Source organism: Dasypus novemcinctus, chromosome 18, assembly GCF_030445035.2.
Source record: "Dasypus novemcinctus isolate mDasNov1 chromosome 18, mDasNov1.1.hap2, whole genome shotgun sequence".
NCBI lineage: Eukaryota > Metazoa > Chordata > Mammalia > Cingulata > Dasypodidae > Dasypus > Dasypus novemcinctus.
Genome location: NC_080690.1, coordinates 52,095,413 through 52,109,164, shown reverse-complemented (window position 1 = coordinate 52,109,164; position 13,752 = coordinate 52,095,413). Strand labels below are relative to the sequence as shown.

Here is a 13,752-nt window from a genome sequence, read left to right as displayed (position 1 = left end):
GTACAATTTAAGAATTGTATGATAGTGTATTTCCTTTTACCTTGTTCTATCTTTATACAATTGTCATACAGTTTACTTTAACATATGCTAGAAACCCAAAAATGCACTTTTACTATTCTTGCTTTAAATTGTCAAAAATACTTTAAAGAAATTAACATAAAAAATGACAACTAAAAGGATTCATTTATTCACCTATTTGCCATTTCCACTGTCTTCCTTCTTTTGGGTTGATTTGAGTTTCCCTCCAGTGTCATTTTCCTTCAGCCTGAAAAACTTTCTTTAACATTTCTTGAAGTGAAGACCTACTAGTGACATATTTTTCCCAACTTTTGTTTGTCTGAAAAAATCTTTGACTTCATTTGTTGGACATAGAATTATATTTTAAAATGTTCTGGGGGTGGTGCTGCTGGAGAGTGAGCAGTTCCTCATGGAGCTAACCAGGCTCTAACAGAAGTACCAGCTGCCAGGCAGCATGTTCATCACCCTGAAAGACTAAACCCATTCCAAGGAAAGGTACCGTGGAGGGCTTTGAGCCCCCTGACAAGAACTACAGATGGGGAAAAGAAGATCAGCACTGTCGTGAGCTCCAGAGAGGTTAATAAGTTTCAGGTGGCTTATTCAAGCCTATTGAGTGCCAACGTGTATGGGCTGAAGAAGAGGGACAAAAAGAGCAAGAGCAGGAAGAGCAAAATAACAGTGAAGCGTACCTGACTTCCTGCTTTTACCACCTAACCACTGAATTATTATTTCTCCTCTGGTTTTCACTTTTGGCCACCCACACAGCTAGGTTTCTGGTTCCCCTACAGTGGCTATTTTCATGTGAGATATAGGGTTATTTTGGAGGAAAAAAGAGCAGAAAAAGGGATGCAGTGTTTACAAGGTAGCTGTGGTAAGAAGCCAGGTTATTTTAGACTGGCTAATTGGTCTGTGTTGCATAATTGTATATTCCTGAATTATAGTTAAAAGGCCTTTAGCAACTTCTCTGTGAAGAGTAATGTATCAAATGAATATATACAGATCACAAAAAAAAAAAAGTTCCATTGTCCTCTTTACTGCATTGTTTCTGACAAGATGTCAGCATCAAGTCTTACTTTGTAACCCTGTACACAATGTGCCTTTTAAAAATATATAGCTGCTTTAAAATTTTCTCTTTATCACCTGTTTCGGCCATTTGATTATGGTTGCTTTGTGTTTATCCTGCTTGGGGTTTATTAATATTCTTGCAATTAAGTTGATATTTTTCATCAAATCTGGAAAATTTAGGTTTCAGTAATCTGAGCCAATATTTATGCTTCCTTACCTTGGAGTTTATATCATATGAGGAGTATAAATTTGGATCTAATATCTACATATATGGTAGCCTTGGTTTTTATTTTCTAATGGAAAATTTTTTTATAAATATCATCTAGAGCTGTAGGCAAACTTTCTTGTTGCTTCTTTATGCCAGTAAAGTCCCCCTTCACTTTAGGGGACAGCCCTTCCAGGGTCCCACCTTTATTCAGGAAATGTGGCTCCAGTTCCCACCTTGGATTGACCAAGATCAGATCTTCTACTTAAGTCAGGTTGACCCCCAATCCCTGGCCCCTGGATCTGTATCTAGTTTTATAGGCTCATGGCTTCTTCACCTTCTGCTCATGCACTTACTGCTCTGACCTTGAGTTGTTTCGTTTCTGATACTCAGGGATTTCTCTTTTGTTTATTATTTTTATTTCCTTTATTCTTTCATGTTTCATCATATGTTTAAAATGCTGTCTTACTTATTATTATTTATTACTCTCATAACATTTCAACCAGTGTCTGTGTGTTTGTAGTGGAGGGGGGTGGTTCTGTTAGCTCAGTTCACCACGTTGCTAGGACTGAAGGCTCTCTACTATTCCTTTGATGATCACTTTTCTTCCAGCAATTCTTTCTCTGAGAGCTATCTTGAGTCTGACTTCCTGTGTATTATATTGTCTTCTATCTGTCTTGAATTTCCCTGGGAGAATTTCTTCAGCCTATGTTCTAATCCACTGATCCTGTTTTCGTTTTCTATTAGCTGATCTGCCACTCACTGTTTTCTTTTCATTTAAAATTTTTTAATCAGCTTTGTCATCTCCGAGGACATTTCTTTCCCCAGATTGTTCCATTTTCATGACCACTTGCTTTTATTTTATAGATGCAATTATCTCTCAGTATCGTGAACACAAATCTTTACAAGTTTCCCTCGTTATTATATAATTCTGTTGGACCACTGAGGAGGACATCCAAAATCTTAAATGGAGTATAGGGCCCAATATACCTCTTAAATGTTTTAATAGTTGCCCCATACCCAGACCCTGCTGCTCTAGAGGGCATCTTCAGCATGGCTCTGCTCAGTTCTTCTCTCTATCTACTCCTCAGCTAAACTTTTCCTCTGTTTGCAGGAAATCATGGGCTGGTTTCACACCATTTCCTAATTTCTCATAGCGATGTGGAGTTCGTCCTATTATCTTAAAATAGTAAATGTGATCCTGGAAAGCCACATGTAACATCATGCTTGACTGGCCAAACTGGGCCCATGACAATGCTAGGTTAGATAATCCTTTAATCAGTCAGGATTCTTTGTTACAAGGGAGAGAAAACTCAGTTTGAACTAGCTTTAAGACCAAAAAAAGGAAGTGCATTTGTTCACAGAAACTAAAAGCCCAGAGGCAGCAGAGCAAGTTGCTTGGAGAGGGCTGGAGGCAGGGAAGACCCTCATCAGGCCTCTGTCTCCTTCCTCAGCCTCCAGCCCTGTTTCCGGGGTGTCTGCTTCCTTCTCACACTTGTCCAGAGACAGAAGTAGCCAACAGCTCCGGAAGCAGCAGGAACTCCTGTGCTTATGCTAGGAGGGCTCCCTCTGGAGCAGCCAGGGTAGCAGTTTCCACTTCTGAAAGTCACTGTGGGTAGGGAGGATGATGACATGCTCCAAGTCACTGCCAACCCACCCTGGCCAGAGACAAGCCTCTGCATGTGTGCCAAGAACTGAGATGGGGGGTTAGAAGGTCCCCCCAGAACAGGTCTGGTTTATAGTTCAGGAGGTAAAGTGTGTTGCACCCATGTGGAAGAGCCACTCAGACCCTCTGCTCCCAGCTCAGTATCCTTTGCATCTATCGCTACACACTGGAGCTCTTGTTTCAAAAGTGGGAGAAGAGAGAGAAGTGGGTGATGGGCAATGATGCACTGATGAGGAAGAAGGAAGATGGAGAGAGTGGGGAAAAAATATTGCCCCTCCCAGCCTATACACTGGACTAGAGCCCCTGGGTTTAGGGAATGAGGACTGGAAGTCGGAAGGCTGTCCCCTCTGGGGATATCACCCATAGGTGGAAGCTTGGGACGCGTGAACATCACCTGCAGGGGTTCAGCTTTCCCAAGGCCAGGGGTAACAGAGCCCACCGCACCTCCTGCCACCTCTCCTGCCACCCTCACTCCGCACCTTCTACCCCATCTCCTCATGCATTTCTATGTCTTTCCCTTACCTGCCTTTCTTCTATGTGCGATTTCAGAAAATGCATAATCCACCCTCCTCATCCCTAGCATTTTAGCTGGTGATTGTCTCACCTTCTTACCTTCACTAAAAATGCTGAAGGAGGGAGAAGATGTGGCTCAAGTGGTTGAGCACCTGCTTTACACATGGGAGGTCCCAAGTTTGATCCCCAATGCCTCCTAAAAACGAAAGAAAAACAACAAGCAAACAAATGAAACAACCAACTCAGGGGAGCCGATATGGCTCAGTGGTTGAGTGCCAGCTTCCCACATACAAGGTCCCGGGTTTAATCCTGGGCCCTGGTACCTCAAAAAAATAAGGAAAAAAGGGAATAGACTCCTGCTTGGTGCAGTTTCCATGTATGCATTGTTGAATAATGTGAGGTCTCCTATACCTTGTCCTCATTTAGGAGAGATCCCTAATGTAGAAAAGTACAACATGGCGGACAACCCAGCGTGGGAAACCTGAGCTGCCTGAGCTCTCACACCACCTGGGGAGCACCAGTGTCTTTGTTAGGCCTCAAAGCAAGGCCTTTATGGATAACCAGAGATGGCATGAAGAAAACTTCAACACAAGAGTTAGGCAGACTCACATTTATTACGTCTGCAGAGGTAAGGAGCCAAGGCCAGTCCAAAGTGACTCAGACCCGACTCCCTGTGCTGCAGTTTCACTCTTGCTTAAATATCCAAGTTACTACTTAGCATTTGCTTTGATTATGCATTAGTTTTTATCCATATGGATGAGCACACATAGCTGGTTGTATAATTGTATGATTAGCATGTTCAGGAAATCATGCTTGCACATACATTGCATGATCAAGAAAGGGGCGGATAACTCCACCCCTGGGTGGGAATTTCACTATGTTAATTAAGCAAGTTGAAATGAGGGCAGCAAGGGGCTGCTTCTGCACAGGTCCTGTCAACTGGTTGAAGCTGGTTTTCATACTTCATTGCTTCAACAGGATATTCTTGACCACCAAAAGTGAAATTTGGCCAAAGAGAGGGTTGAATTTCATTACCTTCTGATTTACATACAATTCTTTTCTTTGTATCCTAGCAACAGGGAGAGAAACAAGTTACTTTCAGGTATTCGGTCATCCTACATACATCAATTCCCTCCTTTTAGTTTTTGGCGATATTCTTATGGCAGGGGAAAGGGACAAAGCTCAGATCTTCTGAAACTACTTCCTACTGACATGGGCATTGAGCTCTTAGAAAATTATAGTAAGAGGGTGGTCTGAGGAGGAAAAGTTAGTTTGTTAGAGTTTGCAAATGCTTTTATTTAAAACACGGGGTGGCTTTCCCACACTGAGTTGCATTTCCCCACGTGGGCTGGCACTCCGTGTGGGCCAGCTCGCCGCATGGGCCATCTTGCCCTCACCAGGAGGCCCTGGGCATTGAACCCTGGACCTCCTATATGGTTAATGGGAACCCATTTGGTTAAGCCACATCTGTTTCTCTTCAGTTTTTCTTTTATCTATTGTGCTCTTGGTGTCCATTCAAGAACTCTTTGCCTGGTACTGGATTCTGAAGATTTCCTCCTGATTTTTTTTCCTAGAAATTCTATACATTTACATTTTACATTCAAGTCCACAATCCATTTTGGTTTAATTTTTGTATAAGGTGTGAGACTTAAGTTGAGGTTTTTGTTTTTTGTTTTTTTTTGCCAATGAATGTCCAGTTGCTTCATCGCTATTTGTTGAAATTTAATTGCTTTTGCTCCTTTGTCAAATATTCATTGGGTATATTTGTGTTATCTATCATGTTTCATGATTTTTGTATCTATCCCTCTGCCAGTACCAAATTTTCTTAATTACTGTAGCTATATAGTAAACCCTAACCTCAGGACAGTATTTCCTCCTACTTTAGAGAGAATTGACCTCTTTACTATGTTGAGTTTTCCTGTTAGAACATGGTATGCCTCTCTAAGGATTTAGGTCTTCTTTGATTTTCTTCATGTAGACCCCATGAATATTTTGCCACGTTTTTACCTAAGAAATGTCATTTTTTAAATTAAAAAAGGTATATTAACAATTAAAAAAAAGAAATGTTATTTTATGTGGTATTGCGCTTCTGATTTTGGTTTCCACATTGTTAGTACGTAGAAATGCAGAACATATTGTTAGCGTGCTGAATGTGTATCCTGTAACCTTGCTGAAGCCATGTATTAGTTCTAGGAGGTCCTTTGTTCGACTCCTTGGGATTTTTTTATGTAGACAATCAAATAGAGACACTTTCATTTCTTCCATTCCAATCTATCTGCCTTTTTTTCCTTGCAGTGGCTAAAATTTCCAGTACAGTGTTGAACAGCATGATGAGTGTGGACATCCTTACTTTATTCCTCAACTTAGAGAGAAAACACTGCCTTTCACCATTAAGTATGATGTAAGTTGTAGGTTTTGTGTAGATACTTTTTATTTGGTTAGAGAAATACTACCCTATTTCTAGTGTACTGAGATTTTTTAAAAATATAAATGAGTATTGAATTTTGTCAAATGCTTTTTCTACATCAATTGATATGGTCATATAATTTTTCTTCTTCAGTCTGTTGATATGTTAAGTTACATTGATTGATTTTTGAATAGTGAATCAGCCTTGCATACGTAGAATAAATTCCACTTGGTCATGATGTGTTACTGTTTTTATACATTGCTGGATTTAATTTACTAAAATTTTGTTGAAGATTTTTATATCTAAATTCATGAGACAGCTTGGTCTGTAATTTTCTTTTTAGGGTTTGTCTCTATCAGGTTTGGTGTCAGGATGGTACTGGCCTCATAAAATGAGCTGAAAATTGTTCTGTCCTCTTCTGTTTTCTGAAAGACATTGTGTAAAATTGGTGTAATTGTCTTTGCTCTGAAGACTGATATTAATAAAGCCACTCCTGCATAATTTTTGTTTGCATATCTGTTTTTCCATCCGTTCACTTTCAACCTATCTATGTAATTATATTTAAGGTGAATTTCTTGTAGACACCATATACTTGAGTCTTCTTATACACTTGCAATCTCTCTTAATTTCCATTTAGACCATTTATATTTAAAGTACTTATTGGTACATTAGAGCTTAGGTCTGCCATTGTATTATTTGTTTTCTATGTGTTCCTTTAATTCTCATTCCTCTGATTCTTTTTTCTTGCCTTCCTTTGGGCCATTTAAACATTTTTAGAGTTCCATTTTGAGTTCTTTATATTGTTTTTGAGTATATTGCTTTTTGTAGTTTTCTTAATGGTCTCTCTAAGATTACCATATACAAATGTAATTTATCACAGTCTAGTGATAAAGTCTGGTGACAGTCTGGTGTCACTGTTTTATCACTTCAAGTGAAGTATAAAAGCTGTACTTCCATTTAGGTCCTTTAACCCTCACCACTTTTTAAACATATTTGTCTTAGTATTACCTCTACATACATACATCAGATGATGTTATAATTTTTCACTGCAACCATAAAATATGAATAAAGAAATTCATGAAGTGAATGATTGCTTATTGTGTTTTCTTCTATTTTTACCTATTCCATTGTTCTTTCCTTTCTGAAATTCTCAGCCTTCTGTCATCATTTTCATTCTGTTTGGAGAGCTTCTCTAAGAGTAGTTCTGCTAGTAACATTAGTCTATAATTGACTTTATTTTTCCTTCTTTTCTGAAGGACAGTTTTGCCAGATAGAGGATTTGGAGGATTTTCTTTCAGCACTTGAAAAATGTTGTACCACTTCCTTTCTAGCCTCCATGATTTCAAATGAGAAACTGTCTCTTGTTTTGGTGTTCCCTTTATAGGCCATGCATCATTTCTCTCTGGCTGTTTTTAAGATTTTTCTTTTATCTTTAGTTCCCAGAAGTTTCATTATAATATGTCCTGATATGGATTTCTTTTAGTATTTCTTTAAATGCTTTTTCAGTCTCACACTCTTTCTGGCATTCTGATTACATCTTTTGTTATTGTCCCACAGAACCCTGGGTCTCTTGTCCATTTTACTTTTTTTTTTCAGTCTATCTTTTCTCTGTTATTCAGATTGAAAAATTCTATTGATCTATCTTCAGGTTCACTGATTCTACCCATTGTCACATACAATCTTCTACTGAATCCATCTAGCAAGTTTTTTCCCAGTTACTGTATTTTTTCAGCTCTGTAGTTTTCATGTTGTTCTTTTTATAACTTCTATTTCTTTGCTAAGATCTTTTTTCATTTGTTTCAAGAGAATTTTTTACTGTTTATCGAAACATTTCTACAATAGTTGCTTGAAAATCATTGTCCGATAATTCTAACATCTGATCTGCCTAGATATTGGAGTCAGTTGTCTCACTTTTCTCATTCAAATTGTGGTTTCCCTGCTTCTTTGGTATGATGAGTGATTTTCAATCGTATCATGGACATTTTGGTTATTATGTTAGGATACTTTTTTTTCATTATTAGAGAAGTTGTGGGTTTACAGAACAATCATGTATAAAATACAGGATTCCCATATGACACCCCACCAACAACTTGCATTGGTGTGGAACATTTGTTACAACTGATGTTAGCACTTTTAAATTAATTATTGTATTATTATAGTCCATGGTTTAACTTAGGGTTCACTGTTTGATAATGTAGTTCCATGGATCTTAAATTTTTAAAAATTTTGTTACCATATGTATACAATCTGACATTTCCCCTTTTTAGTCATATTCAGATATATATTTCAGGGCAGTTACATGCATTCACACCATCACCATCATCCATTACCAAGACATTTCCATCATCCCTGTACATTTTAAACCTCAACTTCCAATTGCATATCCCCATCCTGCCCCTTGGTAACCTATATTCTATATTCTGACTCTGAGTTTGCTTATTCTAATCATTTCAGATCAATATTTGTCCTTTGTGTCTAGCTTTTTTCGCTCAACATGATGTCTTTAAGGTTCATCCATGTTGTCATATGTATCAAGACTTCATTCCTTTTTACAGCTGAGTAATATTCCATTGTATGTATATACCACATTTCATTTATCCATTCATCAATTGATGGGCACTTGGGCTGCTTCCATCTTTCGGCACTTGTGAATAATGCTGCTATGAACCAATGAGTAAATATCTGTACGAGTCCCTGCTTTCAATTCTTTCGGGGATATGCCAGAAGGAGGAGTTAGGAGGCTCTTGATCCTATTTAAATCTGTTTTAGCAGGCAGTTGCTGCATTTAAGTTTTACATATAGGTTCAGGTCCCATGCATTATGGTCTTTAGTTCCAGTAACTAACCAGAGTGCGTACATAATCTGTATAGAGAGCAGTTTATCAGCGCCCTTGCAGTGTTATTCTGGTCTGTTTTATTCTTCTAGCACGGATGGAGCTAGTGCTCAATGTCTGCTGGTATGATACACTAGAACAGAAGACATTTCCCTGGGCCACCATTGTTACTGGGCCACTTTCTTCTACTGAAGGAGTCAGAGAGGGAAGTGGGATGGAAGTCACAGGACCTGGGTCCGTTTATGCCACTAGGTGGAGTCAGGGAGACACAGGGCTCTGCTGTGCTGCCCCTGCAAGTGGGTTAGCCCAGCAACTCATACCCCAGTTGTACAGCTACTGCAGGTGGGTCAGACTACCAACCAGTGCCCTTGTTATGGTGTGGGTAGTGGGGCACTGGGTATTGGGTGAGGAAGGCACCTGAAGGTTTGGGGGAGGGTATTTCCAAAGGATAGGGTGGGCTTCTCCTTTCCTGGTCCTTTGTCCAAAGATAGCAGGCTTTGCTTGTCCATTTTTTTTCACCTATGCCTGTTGGCAGTTCCGGTTCATAGGACTCTCTAGAACCTAGTCTGAGAATTAAAAGAAATCTCAGGGAACTTACCCCATTTGTGTTCCTCAAGTTCTGAGGTATCTTCTTTCCAGCTTTAAGAGTCCTAATTTCATTTTGTGTGTTGAATAATTCCCCAGGTATTTAGTTATATTTAGAGGGAAAGAGGCAGGGAAAAGTGGTTCTATACCATCTTGTTCCAGAACCAGAATTCAGGTTTTATTTTTAAAACTGATGATAACTGTATTCTGGTCCACGTTTGTTTTTATATAAAACTGCTCTCTCCAGATCTTTTGTCAAAATTGTGGGCACCTTCTTGGATCGTCAGCATGAAACCCAAGAACTCTGTATGCAGCTTAAAAGATTTGGAAAGTGTAATTTAAATTGTTTCCTTTAAAATGTATTTTTATTGAAAATTAATATAACTATATTACAGGAAATCAGAAAATAGGGAAGAGGAAATTTTTTTTCATAATTTGAACCCATAACCATAAGTATAATTTTAGTGTAATTTTTATTTCCACTCAGAATTTTAAAACTATAAAAGTAGAGAGTATCTGTTAATCTACTTTTTATGCTTGATGTTTTGTCAGGGGACTTCCTTATCCTCATCTCTTCCTAACAATTCAGGCCAAAATTCACTAAGTGGATGTGAGCAGAGAGGAAGCCACAGTGCTCCAAAATGAGGTTTGGAACCTGAGTGAGGTGTACATACACACATCAGTATGGAGAGCAGTTAGTGTGGGGCAGGGGTGTCTGAGCCCAAGTGGGTGAGGGGAGCATCTGTGCAGGAGTGTAACCTAGTATAGGTGTTAGAGCCCAAGCAGGATGAGGAAGGCACCTGAGGGTTGGGGCGGGGGCGGGGGGGGGGGGCAGCAACAAAGATATTTTAAGGATAATAGGAGCCAAGTTCCTCACTCTTGGAGAGAGAGTTACAAATATGAAGACTCAACTGTGTGGTGTTAGATTGGAAATGAAGTATTGGTGAGAACTCATGGTTTTTATATATAGAGAGAAACATAGAAATACATGTGTGTGAGAGTGTCCTTGAGAAGTGACACCTCAATAGCAATGAGCATATCTAGCCCTATATCTTGGTTTCTAAATACTATTCTCTTTTAAGGATCCAGGGATCCTTGGAGGAAGGGCTGACTTCAGGGCTAGAGCAAGTAAAATACAAGCTGAGCCTGGAACAGCTTTTTATACCAGGAAGAAAAGATGTTTTAAAAAATGTTGGGTAATGTTGGAATTCTCTACATTATTTCTGTATTGTTATTTGCAACTTTCTTGTTTGAAATTATTTCAATATAAAAAGTTTAGGCGGCGGACTTGGCCCAGTGGTTAGGGCGTCCGTCTACCACATGGGAGGTCTGCGGTTCAAACCTCGGGCCTCCTTGACTCGTGTGAAGCTGGCCCATGCGCAGTGCTGATGTGCGCAAGGAGTGCCGTGCCACAAAGGGGTGTCCCCCGCGTAGGGGAGCCCCACGCGCAAGGCGTGCGCCCCTTAAGGAGAGCCGCCCAGTGTGAAAGAAAATGCAGCCTGCCCAGGAATGGTGCCGTACACACAGAGAGCTGACACAACAAGATGAAGCACCAAAAAGAAATACAGATTCCCGTGTGGCTGACAACAGAAGCAGAAAAAGACGACGCAGCAAATAGACACAGAGAACAGACAACCAGGGTGGGGGGGGAGGGGAGAGAAATAAATAAATACATACATACATACATAAATCTTTTTTTAAAAAAGATTTAAATGTTTATGAAAACTGTATAAAGTATTAAAAACAAATTATTAAAAGTGGGTAATGTTACATGAAAAGAGTCATATAAATATATATGCTGATGAGCATAGGGTTACGTTAAATAAAAAATAAACCTATGAGCATAAGAAAAACAGACAGATCCCAATAGAGGGACATTTTTACAAAATACCTTATCCAGTACTCCTCAAAATTGTCAAGATCTTCAGAAACAAGGAAAAGTCTGAAAAACTTTCACAGCCAAGAGGAGCCTAAGGAGACATGATGACTAAATATAATGTAGTATCCTGGATGGGGTCCTGGAAGAGAAAAGGGACATGTGGTAAAAATTAAGAAAATATGAATGAAGTATGAACTTTAGTTAATAATAATCTCTTAACATTGGTTCACTAATTGTAACAAATGTATTGTACTAATGTAAGATGTTTATAAGAAAAACTGGAGCCAGGGTATGTGGAAACTTTCTGTACTATCTTCTCAGTTTTTCTATAAATCTACAATTGTTGGAAAAGAAATAAAAAGAAAAAAAAATTGTGAGGGCATATCAGCATAAAAGGGCTCCCACTGGCCAAATCCGGTACAATTTGAACACCAAAATAAAGAATGAGAGTAAGAGATTTTAACCCACTGAGTAGAAAAGGATGAATAGGAATTCGTTGATATAAATAAAAAAATGAATAAATGGAAAACTTGATGAGGAAAACGGTATTTACAGAGTTTCAAAGGAGCTCCTCTCAAATTACTTCCCAATCAAAAAGAGGAAAAGGGTAACTTTATGGTGAAGTAGCCTGGCAGACCTCACCTTCATCAAGGTGATCAAAAGTGTACATCACCAGTAATAGGACAAATCTAAATCATGGGCTGACAGATGCAGTGAGAAGAAGGAATAGCTTTCTAAGGTTTTCCTGTTTTAAATTGAGATGAAATTCACACAACCTAAATTTAACCATTTTAAATTGAACTTTTCAGTGGCACTTGGTGCATTGACGGTGTTGGACAACACCTACTTCTATCTAGTTTCAAAACATTTCATCACTCCAAATAAAACCCATTGCCAGTAAGCAGTTAGTTCTCATTACCCCTCCCCTTAGCCCCTGGTAACTATCGAACCAATCTGCTTTCTGCCTTCAGAGATTTATCTGTTCTGGATATTTCATATGAATGGAATCATACAATATGTGACCTTTGTGTCTGGCTTCTTTCACTTAGCAAAATGTTTTCAAGGCACATCCACATTGTAGCATGGATCAGCACCTCCTTTCTTTTTCTGGCTTACTAATATTCCATTGCATGGATAGACCATGATTTGTTTATCCATTTGTCTGTTGAGGAACACTTGGGTAGTTCTCACTTTTTGGCTGCTGCGAATGGTGCAGCTATGAACATTTACATCCAAGTATTTGTTTGAACACCTGTTCTCAACTCTTTGGTTTATATGTCTAAGAGTAGAATTTCTGGGTCACATAACCTCAATCTTTTTTTTTTAAGATTTATTTTTTTATTTACTTCTCTCCCCTTCCCCACTCCCTCAGTTGTCTGCTCTCTGTGTCCATTCACTGTGTGTTCTTCTGTGACTGCTTCTATCCTTATCAGCAGCACTGGGAATCTGTGTTTCTTACTTTCGCACTGGGCGGCTCTCCTTACGGGGCGCACTCCTTGCGCGTGGGGCTCCCCTACGCAGGGGGCACCCCTGTATTGCACGGCACTCCTTGCGCATATCAGCACTGCACATGGGCCAGCTCCACATGGGTCAAGGAGGCCCGGGGTTTGAACCGTGGACCTCCTACGTGGTAGGTGAACGCCCTATCCATTGGGCCAAGTCCGCTTCCCTAACCTTAATCTTATCATGAGAAAATACAAGGCAAACCCAAACTGAGGGGCAGTTTACAAAATAACTGAACTAAAATCATCCAAAGTGCCAAGGAAAGACTGAGGAACTGTTCCAGACTGAAAGAGACTAAAGAGACAGGACAGCTAAATGCCATGCAGGATTTTGGACTAGATCCTTTGTTCTAATGCAGAGGTTCTTCACCTTTTTTGTTCTACAGACCTGTTTGCCAGTCAGGTGAGAACCACGGACCCCTTACTAAGGCCACACTGTACTGTGTATTATTTAATAAATATACCCCACCCGTACCAACATGTCCCCAAAAGAATAATGTTTTTGTGAATTTCAATCCAAGCTCACAGACCTCTTGTTAAGAACCCCTGGGCTATGGGGTGGTTGTGTAAGAAAAAGTTCTTGTTGATAGAATACACATGTTAAAGTATTTGGGTGTGAGGAAGCATGATGTCAGCAGCTTACTAGAAATGGTTCATCAAAAGATAGTTGTGCACTCTATTTGCAGTTTTCTGTAAATATGAAATATTTCCAAAAAATATTTCCCCTCCAAATGTCCTAAACCCAGGAATCTGGTTATGTTAGCACACATAGCAAAGAGAATTAACGTCACAAATAGAATCAAGGTTGCTAAGCAGCTGATCTTGAGATGGGTAAATTATCCTGGATTAACCCATGGGCCCAGTGAAATCATGTAAGTGAAAGAAGGAGGCAGAAGAGTCAAAATCTGAGAGAGATTTGAAGATGGAGGAACTGGCAACAACCCAGGAATGTGGGCAACCTCTAGAAGCCGGAAAAGGCAAGGAAATGGATTCTTGCCTGGAGCCTCTCGAGAGGAACACAGCCCTGCTGACACCTTGAGGTTAACCCAGTGAGACCCATTTCAAACTTCCAACCTCTA

The 13,752-nt window shown here is 39.5% G+C and overlaps 1 long non-coding RNA gene across 1 annotated transcript in view; it reads left to right on the top strand.

Annotated features, from left to right (window-relative positions):
* LOC131274340 (uncharacterized) overlaps positions 1-6,375 on the top strand; it is a 92,932-nt gene extending 86,557 nt beyond the window's left edge. Inside the window, exons 4-5 of the long non-coding RNA XR_009181576.1 lie at positions 3,894-4,095; positions 5,763-6,375. This is a non-coding gene — a long non-coding RNA (uncharacterized lncRNA). The remainder of the gene's footprint in view (positions 1-3,893; positions 4,096-5,762) is intronic.
* Positions 6,376-13,752: the final 7,377 nt, after the last annotated feature.